Below are 22,107 nucleotides of genomic sequence, written 5' to 3' on the forward strand. Positions count from 1 at the left end.
TCATTCGAAATGCAGACAAAGGCGGAGGAATCATATTACTGAACAAAGAAGATTACATCAAAGAAGCCAACAGAATCCTGGGAGATGCACTATATTACAAACCTCTCCCCCACAATCCGTTATCCGACGACAAAAAGAATCTGGATAAATTGTTGAAACAAGCCGAAGAAGACCTCATTCTCACAAAAAAGGAGAAAGAATACATTACAATTGACCACCCCAATACAGCATTGTTTTACTATCTACCAAAAATCCACAAAAATGAAAAAACCCCACCTGGAAGACCCATCATCTCTGGGATAAATTCACTCGCAAGCAATCTGTCCCACTACGTAGATATTTTCTTACAGAAATATGTTCTGAATCTCCCCTCCTTCCTACAAGACTCCACTCAACTAATCACACTACTCAAAGAGATCACCTGGGACCCCTCGTATAGCTGGCTCACCTTGGATGTGGTAGCCCTCTATTCCAACATCCCCCACGAAACGGGAATCGAAACAACAGGCTTTTATTTAGAGACAGACATTCTCCTCTCCAAGACACACAAAACCTGTATCCTGGATGCAATCAACTTCATCTTAAAACACAATGTATTTTCTTTTGAGGGCACTATCTATAAACAACGGAATGGCACCGCGATGGGGACGCGCTTCGCACCAAGCTTTGCGAATTTATATATGGGCCATTTCGAGGAGGAATTTATCTACAGCGAACACCCGTGGAAGGAAAAGATAGTCTTCTACAAAAGGTACATTGATGACCTGATCCTCATATGGAAAGGAACCGCAGAAGAGGCGAACGCCTTCATTTCCCATCTCAACACAAATACATGGAATCTCAGTCTCACATCAAACAGCTCAATTACTTCGGTCGAATACTTAGATCTAATTCTCTACCATAACAATACCACAATAATGTCCAAAACCTGCTTCAAAAAAGTAGATGGCAACAGCTACCTGGATTACAAAAGTGCACACCACAAAAAATGGAAAGACAACATCCCCTTCAGCCAGTTCAAAAGACTGAGGAGAAACTGAGACTGAGGAAAAGACTGAGGAGACTCCTGTGGGTCGCAACAATAGTGAAGCCCAGACTGCCACCGCCACGTGCAAAGATTTATTGTACTTACAACAGTATCTCTGATAAAACGCATAACACAATGGTATGCACACTTCGGTATCACCCGACCCGGGTTTCACGGTCACGCTTCGTCAGGAGCGAACATCTTAGCATCAGAAACTAATCTTAAATACTATTAAAAGGCACACCCTTTCCCTGCGTCACCATTTAGGGTCACACCTCCTTTGTCACAATATAAAAATACAATTCAAAAATACATCAAAATTTATCATAAAAGAAGTGTATAAATAATTTCAATAAAAGTCAACAGATTCACAGTATCAAAATACATAAAATTACTAAAACCATCTCTCTAGTACTCTCTCCTAATAGATCTAACCCCACCTCTTTCAATACCCCTCCACACTTCTATCTCAGGTTGGCCCCTTCTAGCTGGTCACAGCGGCTCTGCTCAATCACCTCATTCATTCTATCACATGACTCAACTAGTCAGACCTTCAATCCACCTCTCATCCTATCGCAGTTAGGAAGAACTCCTCCCATCACAGGTCCTACCTGGTCACAGGTAAGAGAAGTGGAGGATGTACAATACCCCTCCACACTTCTATCTCAGGTTGGCCCCTTCTAGCTGGTCACAGCGGCTCTGCTCAATCACCTCATTCATTCTATCACATGACTCAACTAGTCAGAACTTCAATCCACCTCTCATCCTATCGCAGTTAGGAAGAACTCCTCCCATCACAGGTCCTACCTGGTCACAGGTAAGAGAAGTGGAGGATGTACAATACCCCTCCACACTTCTATCTCAGGCTGGCCCCTTCTAGCTGGTCACAGCGGCTCTGCTCAATCACCTCATTCATGACTCAACTAGTCAGACCTTGTCATGGAACCATGAACCAGACGTACAACAAGAGATAAGTGGAAATAAGAAGGCTTTATTGAAAATCAAGCTGTAAGGCAAAAGTCCAAACGGATGGCTAAACCGAAGCAGGGTCTTGCGAAGCCGGAGGTCAGGAACCAGAAGGGTAGTCAGACGAAGCCTGGATCAGGAACCAGCAGGGTAGTCAGACGAAGCCTGGATCAGGAAATTGAATAATTTCAATAAAAGTCAACAGATTCACAGTATCAAAATACATAAAATTACTAAAACCATCTCTCTAGTACTCTCTCCTAATAGATCTAACCCCACCTCTTTCAATACCCCTCCACACTTCTATCTCAGGTTGGCCCCTTCTAGCTGGTCACAGCGGCTCTGCTCAATCACCTCATTCATTCTATCACATGACTCAACTAGTCAGACCTTCAATCCACCTCTCATCCTATCGCAGTTAGGAAGAACTCCTCCCATCACAGGTCCTACCTGGTCACAGGTAAGAGAAGTGGAGGATGTACAATACCCCTCCACACTTCTATCTCAGGTTGGCCCCTTCTAGCTGGTCACAGCGGCTCTGCTCAATCACCTCATTCATTCTATCACATGACTCAACTAGTCAGAACTTCAATCCACCTCTCATCCTATCGCAGTTAGGAAGAACTCCTCCCATCACAGGTCCTACCTGGTCACAGGTAAGAGAAGTGGAGGATGTACAATACCCCTCCACACTTCTATCTCAGGCTGGCCCCTTCTAGCTGGTCACAGCGGCTCTGCTCAATCACCTCATTCATGACTCAACTAGTCAGACCTTGTCATGGAACCATGAACCAGACGTACAACAAGAGATAAGTGGAAATAAGAAGGCTTTATTGAAAATCAAGCTGTAAGGCAAAAGTCCAAACGGATGGCTAAACCGAAGCAGGGTCTTGCGAAGCCGGAGGTCAGGAACCAGAAGGGTAGTCAGACGAAGCCTGGATCAGGAACCAGCAGGGTAGTCAGACGAAGCCTGGATCAGGAACCAGCAGGGTAGTCAGACGAAGCCAGGATCAGGAACCAGAAGCAGCAGCAGTCTTAGAAGCATGTGAACACAGGAGGACCAAGCAAGGAACTGAAGCCACAGACCTCCTATATATATGAGCTAGGCATCCAGCTCCTCCCAGTGGGAAGGAGAAGCCGCAGGGTGGGAGGCTACAAGAAACCCAGAAACCAAGATGGCCGCCAGCACATGTCAAACGAAGGAGAACAGCAAGAAGGTAAGACCATGACAGTACCTCCCCCTCAAGGGCCCCTCCTCCGCGGAGTAAAGAACGGTTTCTGAGGGAAGCGTGCGTGGAAGGCTCGGAGCAAGGCAGGAGCATGGACATCTGCGGAGGGAACCCAGGAACGCTCCTCTGGACCATAACCACGCCAATGGACCAAAAACTGCACCCGACCGCGGACCAGGCGTGAGTCCAGGATATTGCTCACCTCATACTCCTCACGATTGCCCAATTGGACCGGACGAGGCCGAGGAACCGAGGAAGTGAAACGATTACACACCAGTGGCTTCAACAGGGAGACATGAAACACGTTGGAGATCCGCATGCCAGGAGGAAGCGCAAGGGCATAGGCTACCGGGTTTACCCTGCGAAGCACTCGGAAGGGACCAACAAAGCGAGGCGCCAGCTTGGGAGTGGGCACTCGAAGGTTGAGGTTGCGGGTGGACAACCATACGCGGTCTCCGACCTGGTAGGAAGGAGCGGGCGCTCGTCTGCGATCAGCCTGGAGTCTCTGGCGCTGCGCAGAGACCTCAAGGGACCTCTGGATCTGTACCCAAGAAGCACGTAGGACGGAAAGGTGATCCTCCACAGCCGGAATATCCTGGGGAGAGAATACCTCCGGTAACACGGCAGGTTGGAACCCATAATTGGCCATGAAGGGAGACGTCCCAGAGGAAGAGTTCACCGCCGTGTTCCTGGCAAACTCAGCCCAAGGCAGGAGGTCAACCCAATTGTCTTGGTGATCGGAGACATAGCAACGAAGGAATTGCTCCAAGGCCTGATTGGATCGTTCTGCGGCCCCATTGGACTGAGGGTGGTAGGCCGAGGAGAAAGAGAGATGAATCCCCAACTGGGAGCAAAAGGCGCGCCAGAACCTGGACACAAACTGACTCACCCGATCCGACACAATCTCCTTGGGCAAACCGTGCAACCGGAAGACCTCCCTGGCAAAAATCGAGGCCAACTCTTGTGCAGAGGGTAACTTCTTGAGAGGAACACAGTGGCACATTTTGGAAAACCGATCCACAATCATGAGAATGACCGTATGGCCTCGGGATGCAGGGAGGTCCACAATGAAATCCATCCCCAGGTGTGACCATGGACGCTCCCCGGTGGCTATGGGTTGCAAAAGGCCCAACGGAAGGTGCCGAGGGGACTTACTCTGGGCACAAACGGAGCATGCCGCTACATATGCGGCGATGTCGGAACGTAGAGAAGGCCACCAGAACAGACGTGAAACAGCCCAGGACAGCTGATTCTTTCCAGGATGCCCCGCGGCCTTGGAGTTATGGTAGGTTCGCAACAACCGAGTGCATAACTCCTCAGGCACAAAACATCTGCCGTTGGGTCTCCCAGAGGGAGCACCAGATTGAGCCGCCAAAATCTGCTCACCCAGGGGAGAGGTCAGGCTGGTGCGAATGGCGGCCAGGATCTGATTCGGAGGTATGACCGAAGTCGGAATCGACTCCTCCCCGGACAGCTCGGAGTACTGCCGTGATAAGGCATCCGCTCTGATGTTCTTGGAACCGGGTAGGTAGGAGACCACGTAATTAAAACGTGACAAGAACAGAGCCCATCTGGCCTGACGTGGTGTCAATCTCTTGGCCTCAGAGAGGTAGGTCAGATTCTTGTGGTCCGTCAGGATGAGAACCGGAACCACCGAGCCCTCGAGCAAGTGCCTCCATTCTTTAAGGGCCTGCACGATGGCCAATAACTCCCTGTCACCAATCTGATAGTTGCACTCCGCGGAAGACAGTTTCCGGGAGTAAAACCCACAAGGAAGCAGAGGACCCTCTGGTGTTCTACGCTGAGACAGAAGGGCGCCTACTCCCGTCTCAGACGCGTCCACCTCGAGGACAAAAGGCAACCCAGGGTTGGGATGCGACAGAATCGGAGCCGACACAAAGTCGGACTTTAGAGCCTCAAAAGCTCGGATGGCCTCGAGCGGCCAGACCTGGGGATTACTGCCCTTCCTGGTCAGATCCGTGAGAGGCTTGGCTAGCATGGAAAAGTCCCTGATGAACTTCCGATAATAATTGGCGAAGCCCAAAAGCGCTGCAGGGCACGAAGACCACTGGGCTGGGGCCACTGTAAGACAGCCGAAACCTTCTCAGGATCCATGGAGAACCCCTCAGCGGAAATGATGTAACCTAAGAAGGTTACCTGGGATCGGTGACATTCGCATTTCTCAAGCTTACCGAACAGCTTGTTCTCTCGTAACCGTTGCAACACTCGTCTGACATCCAGAATGTGGGCCTCCATGGATTCAGAATATACCAAGATGTCATCCAAATAGACCACCACACACTGCTGCAACAGGTCACGGAAAACATCGTTGATGAATTCCTGGAAGACTGCGGGCGCATTGCACAACCCAAAGGGCATAACCAAGGATTCATAATGACCGGTCCTGGTGTTAAACGCGGTCTTCCACTCATCGCCCGCCTTGATCCTTACCAGGTTATATGCCGCCCTCAGGTCGAGTTTGGTAAAGACCGTGGCCCCTTTGAGGCGATCGAACAGCTCGGAAATCAAGGGTATCGGGTAAGCGTTCTTGATCGTGATGCGATTGAGACCCCTGTAATCGATGCAAGGCCTCAACTCACCGCCCTTCTTTTTCACAAAGAAAAATCCAGCCCCTGCCGGGGACGAGGATTTGCGAATGTGTCCGCGTGAAAGCGCCTCCCTCACGTACTCCTCCATGGCCTCATTCTCCGCTACCGACAGTGGATAGACTTTGCCACGAGGAGGAACGGCACCAGATTGTAACTCTATGGCACAATCGTATGGGCGGTGCGGAGGTAGGGCAACCGCACGCACCTTATCGAATACATCCCGGTACTCCTCGTATTCAGGAGGCAACAGAGAGTCCGAGGAAGTACACAGCAACTTGACAGGCCCATGGATGCAACTAGCCCCACACTGCGGTGACCACGAGAGGATCTCGGCCGATCTCCAATCGAAAGTCGGATTATGCTTCTGGAGCCAGGGGTACCCCAAGACCACAGAGTAGTGTGGAGACGAAATAACCTGGAGACAGACCGACTCTCTGTGAACGGCACCAATGACCATCCCCACCGGAAGGGTCTCCTGAGTCACGTGTGGCGGCAGAAGGGGTCTGCCGTCTATCGCCTCAAGAGCCAGTGGGGAACCTCGAGGCTGCAGAGGAATGGAATTGGCGGCAGCGAACACACTATCAATGAACAAACCACCAGCACCAGAGTCCACCAACGCCTGGGTCGTCACCGAGCCCCCGACCCAGGAGAGGACAACAGTAATCAGTGGTTTGTCAACACGGGAAACCGGGGACGAGGAGACTCCACCCAAGATCTGCCCCCGACAGGATCTCAGGTGCGAGCGTTTCCCGGACGGTTCGGGCATGCCAACCGAAAATGCCCACCGAGACCACAGTACATGCATCGGCCCTCGCGTCTCCGGAGTACCCTCTCCCCCTCGGACAGGCGAGCAAACCCCAGCTGCATGGGTTCACCCCCAGACAAGTCATCCCCAGGAGGCGTGGGAGGAGAGGGAGGCACGGGTGGGACAGCAAACGTAGGCGCCAATCTGTTAGAAGACCTCCGCAGGCTCTCCTTAAAGGAAGGTCTCTCCCTGAGTCTGGTGTCAATCAAAATCAGGAAAGAAATAAGAGACTCGAGCTCCACTGGTAGGTCCTTAGCTGCAACCTTATCCTTCAAGGCATCCGAGAGACCATGAGAGAAAGCAGCGACCAGAGCCTCATTATTCCAGCCCACCTCTGCTGCCAGGGTACGAAACTCAATGGCGTATTCAGCTACGGATCGTGAACCCTGTCTGATGGACATAAGGAGCTTCGCAGCAGAGGCAGCACGAGCCGGCACATCGAATACCTTCCGAAGAGAAGCAACAAAACCGGAAAACTCGGCAACCACCGGATTGTTGTTCTCCCATAAAGGGCTGGCCCAGGTCAAGGCCTTGTCCGAGAGCAGCGAGATCAAGAAGCCCACCTTTGATCTCTAAGTAGGAAAGGCATGTGGCAGCAACTCAAAATAAATGCCCACCTGGTTAAGGAAACCTCGGCACTGAGTTGGCTCTCCCCCAAAGCGCTGTGGAAGGGGGGCAGAACCGGTCATACCCCGAAACACCGCAGGCGCAGCAACAGGTGTCGGGGTAGACTCTGGAGCAACAACCGGAGCGGCAGTAGGAGCGGGCCCAGGAGCGACAACCGACCCATCGGCAACGGAAGCTAAATGAGCCGTGTGTTCAAGCAGGGTTTGCAACGCCACAGCGAACCGACCCAACAGGTGATCCTGCTGATCAAGTCTGGCAACCAGCGTAGGTAGCGAGGATGGCCCTGTACCGTCAGAATTCATGGCTTGGTCCTAATGTCATGGAACCATGAACCAGACGTACAACAAGAGATAAGTGGAAATAAGAAGGCTTTATTGAAAATCAAGCTGTAAGGCAAAAGTCCAAACAGGATGGCTAAACCGAAGCAGGGTCTTGCGAAGCCGGAGGTCAGGAACCAGAAGGGTAGTCAGACGAAGCCTGGATCAGGAACCAGCAGGGTAGTCAGACGAAGCCTGGATCAGGAACCAGCAGGGTAGTCAGACGAAGCCAGGATCAGGAACCAGAAGCAGCAGCAGTCTTAGAAGCATGTGAACACAGGAGGACCAAGCAAGGAACTGAAGCCACAGACCTCCTATATATATGAGCTAGGCATCCAGCTCCTCCCAGTGGGAAGGAGAAGCCGCAGGGTGGGAGGCTACAAGAAACCCAGAAACCAAGATGGCCGCCAGCACATGTCAAACGAAGGAGAACAGCAAGAAGGTAAGACCATGACAGACCTTCAATCCACCTCTCATCCTATCCCAGTTAGGAAGAACTCCTCCCATCACAGGTCCTACCTGGTCACAGGTAAGAGAAGTGGGGGATGTACAATACACCAGACTATACGATGCAAGGTTTTAAATCGCACTAAATGTTCAGTCTGTGAGGTTGTAAAGTGCCCAAATTATACTATACTATCCATTCCACCTCTTTTTTGTTGATTTTGGCACAGAAGTACCCCCCCCCTCCCCCCCACGCCAGTGTGTTTTAACTAGTTCTACACCAGTGAACCTTAATCCTTTAGGATTCTTTTGATGACCTTGATTGAAATGTAGGGGTACACTATAGGTCTCCAGGCCTTTTTTTATGTTGCGAATATGCTCCTGTACCCTTGTGTCCAAAAAACGGATGACATCAGTTTTTTTGTGGATCCATTGTAACAATGCCTAAAACGGACAAGAATAGAACATGTTCTATATTTTTTTTTCGGGGCTACGGAACGGACATACTGATGCGGACAGCATATGGTGTGCTGTCCGCATTTTTTTTTGCGGACCTATTGAAATGAATGGGTCTGCATTCTATCCGCAAAAAAAAAAAAAAACGGAACGGACACGGAAACAAACAATGTTTGTGTGCATGTAGCCTTAGATACAGAGAGGACATGATGTTAGAGACAGATGCCAGACAATTACTGGTGTTTTGGAGTACAGCAGGGGTGATGTCAGGGGATGAAGTATATACTTTGGTGTCATCATCATAGAGATGGTACTGAAAACCAAATTTACTGATATTCTGTCCAATCTGGGTTGTGTGGAGAGAGAAGAGTAGAGGACCTAGGACTGAACAATGAGAAACTCAGACACCGAGAGGGAGATAAGAAGTAGAACCAACAAATGATACACCAAGGCCTCTTGCATACAACCATATGGATTTTTCACAATTTTGCGGTCCGCAAAAAACGGATCTGCAAAAAATACAAAAACAGCTGGCCCCTGATAGTAGAACAGTACTATCCTTGTCCGTTATGCAGACAATAATAGGACAAGTTCTATCTTTGAATGGAAATACGGAAATGGAAAGCATACGGAGTACCTTCAGTTTTTTTTGCGGATCCATTGAAATGAATGGTTCCGTATACGGAACGTAAAACGTGTGCAAGAGGTCTAAAGGAGTGACCAGAGAGATAGGAAGAGAACCAGGAGAGTGCAGTGTCCTTAAGGCTAATTGAGTGGAGCATGGTGAAAGGAGTTTGTGGTCTACCGTATCAAATGTTGCAGAGGGATCCAGAAGAATCAGAAGAGAATAGTCGCCATTTCTTTTTGCTGTCAGGAGATCGTTTGATACTTTAGTAAAGAAAGCTTCTGTAGAGTGGAGAGAGGGGAAGGCATGGTTTAAAGCAGGCATGCTCATCCTGCGGCCCTCCAGCTGTTGCAAAACTACAACTCCCATCATTCCCGGTTAGCCTACAGCTATCAGTCTACAGAAGGGCATGGTGGGAGTTGTAGTTTTACAACAGCTGGAGGGACGAAGGTTGAGCATCCCTGGTTTAAAGGAGTCAAAAAGAGAGTTTGCAGAAAGACAGCTTATTAAATGAGAGTAGAAGAGATGTTCCAGGAGTTTAGAGATAAAGAGGAGGTTAGAAACAGGTCGGTAGAGAGCAGCACAGGTCGGGTGAGGAGATTATTATTTTTTCTTGTGGCGTTATAACAGAAGGTTTGAGTCCGGAAAGATACCAGAAAAGAGAGAAATATTGTACTTAGATGAGTAATTATAGCTGGGGAGATGGATTGGAGAAGGTGTGAGGGGATATGATAGGTGTGAGGGGACAGGTGGTGGGTCGAGAAGAAGAGAGAAGCCTGAAAACTTCATCAGTTATAGGCTCAATAGAGGAGAGAGAGCATGTGGGAGGGAGGAGGATCAAAATTGGTTGGGGACTTGGAGATTCCTGCCGGATAGAACCAATCTTGTCTGTGGCCAGGTCATCAGCACAAGTCATATCTTCTCTTCATGATGCAGATGCAGCCGCTGTCTTCTAGAACACCACAAGCTCTCACCCCTGCGTCTCACACGGAGCAGAACCCAACAAATCCATCCCCAGCCCCGACACAAACCAAACAGAAAAGCTGAGGCTTCCAGAGTCCAGAACGAAGCCAGAAGAAATCCCACCCAAGGAAGACTTCATGGCCTACAGAGAAGCAGCTTCATGTCTGCTCTCACCTCCTCACAGCAGGACTTCTTCACTTCTATTACGTCCTCTCTGTCCCACAACCCCAAATCATTATTTCATACCTTCCCCTCCCTCTGCCCCCCGTACCCTGTCTGACACCCCTCATCTCAGCTGAGGACTATGCCTCTTATCTCTAAACCATTGGCAGCGTTAGATGAAGCTCGGAGCCACCGTCCTCTCAGCCTCTCTACGTTACTACTCGCTGCTCGTCCCACATAACCTGCTTTACCGCTGTCACTGAGGACAACCTTCCCGCCTTCTCCCCCTCCCCCGTCACACTAATCACCGCTTTACCCCCCCGAGCCGGTCCTGCCTCCGATCACAATCTGTCCGACATTTCCGCCGTTCTCCAGCGTCGCCGGATGCGTTTTTTCTAATCTCCAAAGACTAAAATCTCATCTTTGAAATTCTGCCAATGATACAAGACTGAGACAAGGGAACTTATCTCCTGTCCACTGATTGTGGGGTCCATCTGCTGGGGGCCCCTGCCAGTCAGGAGAACGGGGCCCATGTTCCCCCATTGGAGCAGCAGACAAGCTCAGATCAACTACAGAGACAATCCCCAGCGATAAGACACAGCGCGGCCATTTATGTGCTAACACTAGGAATAACAGAAGAGAAGGTTATTCCTCCTTTTCCCCCACAGCGGAAATCCTACATCTGCCCCGACATAAGGTATCGCTGACATCATTTCTAATAACTGATATGGAGAAAAGGGACAGAGTTACCCCTAAACATCTCCTGAGCACACACAGAGCCCCGATACCAGCAGATTACATCGCCGGCTCTGCTACATGGACATGACAGAGACTCCGCTGTAGTAACTGAACATCACACATACACAGCTCTGCTACATGGACATGACAGAGACTCAGCTGTAGTAACTGAACATTACACATACACAGCTCTGCTACATGGACATGACAGAGACTCCGCTGTAGTAACTGAACATTACACATACACAGCTCTGCTACATGGACATGACAGAGACTCAGCTGTAGTAACTGAACATTACACATACACAGCTCTGCTACATGGACATGACAGAGACTCAGCTGTAGTAACTGAACATTACACATACACAGCTCTGCTACATGGACATGACAGAGACTCCGCTGTAGTCACTGAACATTACACATACACAGCTCTGCTACATGGACATGACAAAGACTCAGCTGTAGTCACTGAACATTACACATACACAGCTCTGCTACATGGACATGACAGAGACTCCGCTGTAGTAACTGAACATTACACATACACAGCTCTGCTACATGGACATCACAAAGACTCAGCTGTAGTAACTGAACATTACACATGCACAGCTCTGTTGCACACATTGATACAAGTCTTCAGAGGCATATTACACATAAACAGCTTGGTTGCATACACATACAGCTCAACTACACATACATTACACACATACAGCTCATCTATACAGACATTACACACATGCAGTTTATCTACATAAACATTACAGGCTTACAGCTCTGCTACATACAGACTGGGCTTACAAGCAGTACAGCAGAGACCTGTGTACAGGGAGCAGATAATCATGGTCATGTGATCTGCATGACTCCTCCCACACACGATCACATGGTTATGACATCATCACAGGTCCTATACCTTCTCCTGCAGCACAGCCTGACTCCACCCAGACCTGATCACATGGCCAGACGTCATCACAGGTCCTGTACCCTCCTACAGCACAGCCTGGAGCCTGACTCCTCCCACACATGATCACATGGTCATGACATCATCACAGGTCCTGTACCTTCTCCTGCAGCACAGCCTGGAGCCTGACTCCTGTACATGGTGAATTACAGCCCAGGAGGCTCCATAGTGAAGGGTTGTCAGAGGAGGACACGCCTGCCCCCAGGTAAGTGGAACACTCGTCACATCCACACATATAAGGCTCCACAGCCACAGAGATACACAGCTTCATCCGCCCTTAAGGCCAAGTTCACACTTCAGTTATTTCCTTCAGTTATTGAGCCCAGACCAGCAGTGAAGCGACTCAGAGATCCGGTGTAATGGGAAGATCTGCACCTGTTCTGTGTTTTTCTCCCGCACCAGGTTTTGGCTCACAATAACTGATGGAAATAACTGATCAAATAACTGAAGTGTGAACTCAGCCTAATCTACAAACTCCAGAGAACATGAAGCAGGAGGTAAAGACGCAGCTTCTGGGGCAGGACACCAGCTTAAAGATAACATAAAATACAAATCACAAGAGGTTGATTCTAGTATACAAGACCTTCCTCAGGTGCAACAAAAGCCTGGAGCAGGGGGCGTTATATAGAAGACATATCCAGGAGATCTCAGAGACGTGGACTGGAGGAGGGGGCGTTATATAGAAGACATATCCAGGAGATCTCAGAGACGTGGACTGGAGGAGGGGGCGTTATATAGAAGACATATCCAGGAGATCTCAGAGACGTGGACTGGAGGAGGGGGCATTATATAGAAGACATATCCAGGAGATCTCAGAGACGTGGACTGGAGCAGGGGGAGTTATGTAGAAGACATATCCAGGAGATCTCAGAGACATAGACTGGAGCAGGGGGTGTTATATAGAAGACATATCCAGGAGATCTCAGAGACGTGGACTGGAGCAGGGGGAGTTATGTAGAAGACATATCCAGGAGATCTCAGAGACGTGGACTGGGACAGGGGTCGTTATATAGAAGACATATCCAGGAGATCTCAGAGATGTGGACTGGAGGAGGGGGTGTTATATAGAAGACATATCCAGGAGATCTCAGAGACGTGGACTGGAGGAGGGGGTGTTATATAGAAGACATATCCAGGAGATCTCAGAGACGTGGACTGGAGGAGGGGGCGTTATATAGAAGACATATCCAGGAGATCTCAGAGACGTGGACTGGAGGAGGGGGTGTTATATAGAAGACTTATCCAGGAGATCTCAGAGACGTGGACTGGAGGAGGGGGCGTTATATAGAAGACATATCCAGGAGATCTCAGAGACGTGGACTGGAGCAGGGGGCGTTATATAGAAGACATATCCAGGAGATCTCAGAGACGTGAACTGGAGCAGGGGGCGTTATATAGAAGACATATCCAGGAGATCTCAGAGATGTGGACTGGAGGAGGGGGAGTTATATAGAAGACATATCCAGGAGATCTCAGAGACGTGGACTGGAGGAGGGGACGTTATATAGAAGATATATCCAGGAGATGTCAGACAAGTGGACTGGAGGAGGGGGCGTTACATAGAAGACATATCCAGGAGATCTCAGAGATGTGGACTGGAGCAGGGGGGTGTTATATAGAAGATATATCCAGGAGATCTCAGAGACGTGGACTGGAGGAGGGGACGTTATATAGAAGATATATCCCGGAGATCTCAGAGACGTGGACTGGAGGAGGGGACGTTATATAGAAGACATATCCAGGAGATCTCAGAGACGTGGACTGGAGCAGGGGGGTGTTATATAGAAGACATATCCAGGAGATCTCAGAGACGTGGACTGGAGCAGGGGGGTGTTATATAGAAGACTTATCCAGGAGATCTCAGAGACGTGGACTGGAGGAGGGGCGTTATATAGAAGACATATCCAGGAGATCTCACAGACGTGGACTGGAGGAGGGGGCGTTATATATAGAAGACATATCCAGGAGATCTCACAGACGTGGACTGGAGAAGGGGACGTTATATGGAAGACATATCCAGGAGTTATATAGAAGACAGTTCTGTAGAGCTTCCTGGGCCGACGTGCAGTGAATGGAAGGAGAGCACCAGTTCCTTCAGGGCACACTCTGTTATCCAGAACTCCCGCCAGATGGTGATTGAGGTGACCTTGGTGGTGTGGTTTTAAGGTACAGGGGAGGCAGGGTTCCCGGTGTTCGTAATGCCAGCACCCTTGGGTGCAAATTAGGGTTGTTGCGGGTATCGAAATTTCGATACCCAATCAATACTTTTGTCCCGGTATCGATACGATACCAGGATTTTAGTTTTTTCGATACTGGGCTGCGCTTCTGCGCAGTCTAGTATCTCTGAACATTAGCGTGCTGCTATCGGTGCGCTCATGTTCTCTCAGCAGCACGAGGAGAAGGAAGCAGTCCTCCTCCCTCCCCCCTGTGCTGCTGCCGCTGCCACCAATGAGAAGAGAGGGGCGGTCGCACTGCGCCACCAATGAGAAGAGAGGGGCGGAGGAGGGGCGGGCGCACTGCGCCACCAATGATGGGACTATTCCCATTTCCCACACAGAGCGGCGCCCAGCGATGTCTCAGCACTCACCATTAGTCCTGGGCGCCGCTCCGTTTGCCCACAGTGCCCCATTACTATCTCCTCTCCTGCTCCACATGCTGCTGATTACTATCGGAGTGATGGGAGGAGACATCAGCTTCACTAGTGGGCGTTCCTTCTCCCTGCGCTGCGATTGGACAGCGCTACAGCCAGGGAGAAGGAACGCCCACTAGTGAAGCTGATGTCTCCTCCCATCGCTCCGATAGTAATCAGCAGCATGTGGAGCAGGAGAGGAGACAGTAATGGGGCACTGCGGGCGAACGGAGCGGCGCCCAGGACTAATGGTGAGTGCTGGGACATCGCTGGGCGCCGCTCTGTGTAACCTAATAGTCAAAGTCTGGAGTCCCATATAGTCAGTCTTTAACACAATACAGGAGGCGGGTGCCGGCAGCAGAATCGCATTGCCGGCACCCTGCCCCTGACAGGGAGCTGCGATCAGCGGCAGTTAACCCCTCAGGTGCGGCACCTAAGGGGTTAACTGCCGCTGATCTGCCAGTACCCGCCTCCTGTATTAAGGGGTAATTATCATTGGTGGTGCAGTGTGCCCCCCCTCAACCCCCCATCCCATTAAAATCATTGGTGGCACAGTGCGCCGGCCCCTCTCAACCCCCCAGAATCATTGGTGACAGTGGGCACAGGGTCCTCTCCCCTCCCCCTCATTGGTGGTGCAGTGGCAGCTTCTGATCGGAACCCCAGCTGTGTAAGCCTGGGGCTCCGATCGGTTACCATGGCAGCCAGGACGCTAACAGAAGCCCTGGTTGCCATGGTAACATCCCTGATGCCTTGTGCACAAAGCACAGAGCAGCAGGGACAGTGTGAAGTCCTATTCACCCTGATAGAGATCTATCAGGCTGAATAGGACAAGGGATGAAAGATCCCAGGTTCTAGCCCCTAAGGGGGGAATTAGTTATTAAATAAAAAGTGTAAAAAAAAACCCCCACCAAAATATGAAGTATAAATCACTCCCTTTTCCCAATTTCACATATAAAATATATAAATAATAAACATATTACATATCGCCACATCAGAAAAGTCCAAACTATTAAAATATAAAAGAAAATCTAGGTGGTGAATGCCGGAACAGAAAAAAATAAATAAAAACTGCGCGATTCGGCATTTTTAAAAGTGCATTTTGGCTTTTTTTGTTTATTTTTTTCGCGTGGTATCGAATGGTATTCAGTATCGCAATACTTTTTCATGGTATCGAAACCGAATCAAAAATTTGGTATCGCAACAACTCTAGTGCAAATAGTTGATAAGTTTGCACAGTAAGGAGAGCAGTTCTCTTAACTAACTCCCAGAACTTTACTGAAGCTGGTTTCAAAGGTCATCAATGTGCGCAAAAGTCATTTACAGCAAGGCAGCTACTGCAATGTTTCAGGTTAGTTTCCAAAAGTTGCATAAGGGGTAGTTTTCTATAATAATCAATCCCTTGTTTCTCCAGGCTGGAGGGATGTACCATGTCTGCTGTACTGTATAGTCATATACTTCTGTATCCTCTCTAGGAATAATATCTCCTGACAGGTGGCCTTTCTGTCTTTGGTTATGGTGGTCAGCCAGTAGCTTAGAATCTCTCCACCAGATGCAGCCTGATAAACGACAATTACCTTCCTTTGCCAATATTCTCACTCCCTCTCTGGGTTGCCTGGATCTTCTATAATCTTTCCCTTCTATGGGCTGGTACATGGAACTAACTCTGGAGTTTAGATAACTCTCCAAAAGTAACCTCAAGTGACTTGTACTACACTACAGCAGGGCTCCAGACAAAAAAAAATATCAAGGAGCCATTGGCTCCCAACATGAATAATTTAGGAGCCAAATCTAAATTGTTAGTTGCCAAATTTAAAATACATATAATTACAGTATAATAAAAAAAAACATAGGGTTGTCACGATTCCAAAATTTTAACTCTATTTCGATACCATAAAAAAGTATTGCGATACTCTATACCACGTGAAAAAAATAAAACGCCAAAAAAGCCGCGTGCATTTCAGATTTTATGGAACGTCTGGACCATAAAAGAACAGTCCTAACCTAATTTTTGTCGGGACAAGGTGACAAAAAAATGGCAAATTGCACGTTAAATTATTTTTTTTTCTGTTATGCCGTTCATCGCATAGGAGATATTTTTAAATATTTTAATAGTTTGCACTTTTTGGGGTGTGGTGATGTAATATTTATTGTTTTTATATTTTATATGTAAAATTAGGAAAGGAGGTGATTTAAATTTTATATTTTTATTATTTATTTATTTATTTATTATTATTTTACTTTTTATTTAATAACTATTTTCCCCCTTAGGGGCTAGAACCTGGGATCTTTTCATCCCTTGTTCTCACTAACAGAGCGCTATCAGGGTGAATAGGACTTTACACAGCAGCATCAAGCCAACTATGGCAGCAGTAGCGTCCTGGCTGCCATAGTAACCGATCGGAGCCCCAGGTTTACACTGCTGGGGCTCCAATCAGAAGGCACTGGGGTGGAGGAGAGCTGAAGGCACTGGGGTGGAGGAGAGCTGAAGGCACTGGGGTGGAGGAGAGCTGAAGGCACTGGGGTGGAGGAGAGGTGAAGGCACTGGGGTGGAGGAGAGGTGAAGGCACTGGGGTGGAGGAGAGGTGAAGGCACTGGGGTGGAGGAGAGGTGAAGGCACTGGGGTGGAGGAGAGGTGAAGGCACTGGGGTGGAGGAGAGGTGAAGGCACTGGGGTGGAGGAGAGGTGAAGGCACTGGGGTGGAGGAGAGGTGAAGGCACTGGGGTGGAGGAGAGGTGAAGGCACTGGGGTGGAGGAGAGGTGAAGGCACTGGGGTGGAGGAGAGGGGAAGGCACTGGGGTGGAGGAGAGGGGAAGGCACTGGGGTGGAGGAGAGGGGAAGGCACTGGGGTGGAGGAGAGGGGAAGGCACTGGGGTGGAGGAGAGGGGAAGGCACTGGGGTGGAGGAGAGGGGAAGGCACTGGGGTGGAGGAGAGGGGAAGGCACTGGGGTGGAGGAGAGGGGAAGGCACTGGGGTGGAGGAGAGGGGAAGGCACTGGGGTGGAGGAGAGGGGAAGGCACTGGGGTGGAGGAGAGGGGAAGGCACTGGGGTGGGGGAGAGGGGAAGGCACTGGGTGGGGGAGAGGGGAAGGCACTGGGGTGGGGGAGAGGTGAAGGCACTGGGGTGGGGGAGAGGTGAAGGCACTGGGGTGGGGGAGAGGTGAAGGCACTGGGGTGGGGGAGAGGTGAAGGCACTGGGGTGGGGGGGGCTGATCACACAGGGGGGAACAAAGGGTGTTGGGGACTGATGGCAGGGGGTCTGATGAGTTTTTATTAAGTAAAACAGTCTATTAATTAATTCTTTCTTATTAGATTACTTGATTAATCATCAAATATAATCGTTTACAGCAGCCCTAGGTGCAGCTTTCCCTCAGACATCACACTCTCCTCCTTCTTCTTCTCAGAGACCAGGGTGGAGTCAGCCCTGGGAGGTTTGTTAGAACCTCCCCCTCCCTATGCAACTTTATAGGAATTCGGGCAAAAGCACATTTTATGTCGCAGTGCGGTTCTCTGTGACCGTTTTGGCCGTGTAGGCTGGCTGCATGCTCCCTTGCGTACTGGCTGCAGGCCTAGACCTGTTTATGCTGGTTGCTTGGGACTGCGTGCTGGATGCGGTGGTGTGTGTAAACTGTGGCCTGTGTTTGTGGCTTCCGTGTCTGCATATCTGCGGTTCCTGTCTCTGGTGCCATGCAGGCTGAATGTGCTTTGTGTACTGGTTGTGGGTGTTCCCATGCGTGCTGGTTCTGCGATGTGTGCTGGCAGCGGCCTTGGGTGTGAACAGGGTCTGAATATGGATGCTGTTTTGTTTTTCACTGTGACACACGGGTTGTTTGTGCTCTGGTGTACTGGCTGCGGTGGACTTCATGTGTGCTGGTTGTCAGGGGCAACATCCTGTACTGCAGCCTGTGTGTTCTGTGGTTCTGGTACTTCTGTTCTCGTGGGGTTAACGTTCCCTGATCTGTTTCTCGGTGTGGTTTCTCAGGTGCCCTCGTTAGGCAGCTATTTCTATCTGTGAGCTGTTGGGCTTGGGGTCAGTCTGTCTTGTGTCTTACAAGGTGTAGCCCCTTGCTGCTGACCCAGGGGTTTTTGCCATCTGCCCTTGTTTGTGGTGTTGTCTGGTAAAGCATTGATGTTGTGTCCTTGTCTGATCTTCTGTACCTGTCCTGTGATGATGTTGATGTTGTTATCCTTGTCCATGCCTGTTCTTCTGTACCTGTTCTCTGTCTGGATCCACTCTGTGTGCAGCTCTGCCTGAGACCGCCATGCTTCCATTCCACTTGGGGTCCAGGTACCTGCTTCTGTGCTGATCCCGTTTGTCTTGTTGTCTGATCCATGTGCTGTGTTTGTATGGGTTCCAGTGCTTGCACCAGCATGGTTCTTTGCAGGTAGGGGCCAAGTGTACCGGGTCCTTCCTGGAAGTGCAACAAGTGAGCCCTTGGCCCAGTTCATCCCCACCACCAGGGGCTCTGTAAAGAACGGGACTCGCTGGTTCCTCGCCCTCTGGGTTTTGCCTCTAGTCTGCCAGTGCACTTGGTTCTGTGGTAGTGCTACCACTATTGCCTATCCTACTTACTTTCATGTGCTTGGTCTGTTTTGCCTGTGTCCTGTTTGCTTGACGTCCCGAAGGTCTGCCTTGAGCCTCTGGCACGTGACGTTTTACATGAAACACAATATTAAGCAGTGTGTTTCAGGACACTGCACCCCCTCCTACTTTAATGTAAGCCGCCCTCGGTGCACTCTTTCCACGATGATGCGTCACCTGGAAAATATAAAAAGATCATGCATGTATATACACAGTACCATTACCCCATTCTTGTGTTTTCTCTTCTTTGGCGGCAAGAGAATTGGGTTAAGCATATACATCAGGAGCATCACAATATAGCTTGGGTAACAAGGGCCGTAGTTTCTCTTGTAACTGGGGATCTGAGGCCACTGACCTGGCACAGCGGACAGTAAAGACCAGTATAGTCCATAATGTAAACAAAAAGGAAACTTCTCAGGAGGCTCACAGGGAATGAGTATGGGCATAAAGCATAATGGTTGCAGAACATAGCCCCACCCTGCTCCTAGAGGCTAATTAGCATATTATAAAAGTTTGTTTTTCTCAATAACTGTGGCAGCTAATGTCAGCCAGCTTAATACCCATTTTTCAGGTGACAGAAACCCTATAAGAGATCTGCTGGCATAAGCAATTACTCTCTCCTTTCCTTCTTGCAGTTGAGACAGGACAGCTCTCAGGCCTTTCTTACTAACATCGGTGTAGAGATGGAATGGCTGTTGGTAATTAGTGATGAGCGGCAGGTCCCATATTCGAATTTGCGATATTTCATGAATATGTGGTAGAATATTCGTATTCGAGATTATTTCGCGATTGCGAAAAACCTGTAATGTAAAAATTGCGTAATGCGAAGTGGGTAAAAAATTAATATATAACACTATACAATATAGTGCTATATATTCGTTTTTTAGACTATTCGTCATTTTTTTCCATCTAATGTGAACAGTCATTGTCCCACAAGCAATTTAAGCAGGGAGGAATCATGACTTCAGATGGAAAAAAAAATGATGAATATTCTAAAAAAAAACGTATATATAGTACTATTTAGAATATAGTGCTATATATTAGTTTTTAGAATATTCATCATTTTTTCAATCTAAACACATGATTTCTCCCTGCTTCTTTCTTGTAGGCCAATTAGTCATTGGCCCACAAGCAACTTAATCAGGAGGGAATCATGACTTAAGAAGGAAAAAATATGACGAATATAAAAAAAAAAAAAACGAATATATAGGACTATATTGAATATATAGATATATATTCGCTATATCGAATATTCATCATTTTCTAACATCTGAAAATATGATTCCTCCCTGCTTAAGTTGCTTGTGGGACAATGACTCAGTGGCCCACAAGCAAGAAGCAGGGAGGAATCATGTTTTCAGATGTTAAAAAATGTTGAATATTTGATATAGCGAATACATAGCACTATATTCGAAATATTTGCGAATTCTCAAAGTTGCGATAATCAAGATAAATATTCTTGATTTGAATATTCGTGCTCAACGCTATTGGTAATCTGGATAGCCTAAGACAGGGGGTTTAGTCAACTTCTTGAGGAGTTGGAAAGCGATTTCTTTGTCTTCATTCCATTCGATTGGTATCTGGGCTTTCTGGTACTTCTTGGGATGTCCTCTCAGGAGTTCTTGTATCGGTTCAGCAATCTAGGCAGTGAGGGATGAAGCGTCTGTAGTATCCTGCAAAACTAAGAAAACTTCTCACCTCTTTTACTGTGGTAGGAGTGGGCCAAAACTGGACTGCAGCTATCTTCTCTGGATTGTGGCTTGACACCTTCAGAACTTACAATATGTTCCAGCTACTTGACTTCTGGTTTCAGTAGGTAGCACTTAGAGGGTTTGATCTCGAGTCCGTGCTTGATACAGACCTGAAAAACTTTTGGAAGATGTTTTAAGTGGTCGTCATAGGATTCAGAGTAGATGATAACATCATCCAAGTATAGCAAGACAGTTTCAAAGTTCTTGTGGCGTAAACAGCGTTCCATTAGTCTGGAAAGTTCCAGGTGCATTGCAAAGCCCGAAGGGCATGTAGTTAAATAGGCCAATAGTGGTAGTAAATGCTGTTTTTCACGATCTTCAGGAGCCATGGGTACCTGCCAGTACCCACTGGTTAAATCCAGAGTGGAAAAGTAAGCTGATCATCCTAAGTCCTCTTTCACACGATCATATGGCTTTTTCTGTGTTTTGCTGTCTTTTTTTTTTTTTTTTTCACGGATCTGTTGTTCAGTTTTTTTGTTTCCGTTATGTTACCGTTTCTGTTCCGTTTTTCCGTATACAGTAATTACATAGAAAAAATTGGGCTGGGCATAACATTTTCAATAGATGGTTCCGCAAAAACAGAACAGATACGGAAGACATATGGATGCATTTCCGTATGTGTTCCGATTTTTTTTTTTTTGCGGACCCATTGACTTGAATGGAGCCATGGAACGTGATTTACGGGCAATAATAGGACATTTTCTATCTTTCAACGGAACACAAAAACTGAAATGCGAAAATGGAATGCATACGGAGTACATTCCGTGTTTTTTTTTGCGGAACCATTGAAATGAATGATTCCATATACAGGGAAAAATCCTTGTGCGTAATTTGATTAATTTTCCTGTAGTCTACAGAGAATCGAATGTTCCCATCTTTCTTCCGGGCACAAGAACTAGAGGTGCAGCCCATGGACTATGGCTGTCTTTAATGATTTATGAATCCTTATCTCCTGGATCATCTTTTTCCCAGACTGATACATAGTTAGTGGTATAGGCTGGTACCTTTCTTTAATTAGAGGGTGTGAACAGGTAGGGATTGTGTGCTTGATTACACTGACCTCTCCATAATCTGAAAGATGTTTACTAAAGGCTTGATGATGTTCTTTCATGACTTTTAAGACTCCTTCAATTTGTTCCTCAGGTGTAGAAGTATCTTCCACATGGAGTTCTTTCCACATAAATGTATTTGGGGTATGATCTTGAGTATTCAGCTTCTGAGTA

At 48.3% G+C, this 22,107-nt stretch overlaps 1 long non-coding RNA gene across 1 annotated transcript in view; it reads left to right on the forward strand.

Annotated features, from left to right (window-relative positions):
* Positions 1-12,025: 12,025 nt before the first annotated feature.
* LOC122942530 overlaps positions 12,026-22,107 on the forward strand; it is a 30,024-nt gene continuing 19,942 nt past the window's right edge. The window contains exon 1 of the long non-coding RNA XR_006390581.1: positions 12,026-12,131. This is a non-coding gene — a long non-coding RNA (uncharacterized LOC122942530). The remainder of the gene's footprint in view (positions 12,132-22,107) is intronic.

The sequence above is a fragment of the Bufo gargarizans genome, chromosome 6, assembly GCF_014858855.1.
Source record: "Bufo gargarizans isolate SCDJY-AF-19 chromosome 6, ASM1485885v1, whole genome shotgun sequence".
Taxonomy (NCBI): Eukaryota; Metazoa; Chordata; class Amphibia; order Anura; family Bufonidae; genus Bufo; species Bufo gargarizans.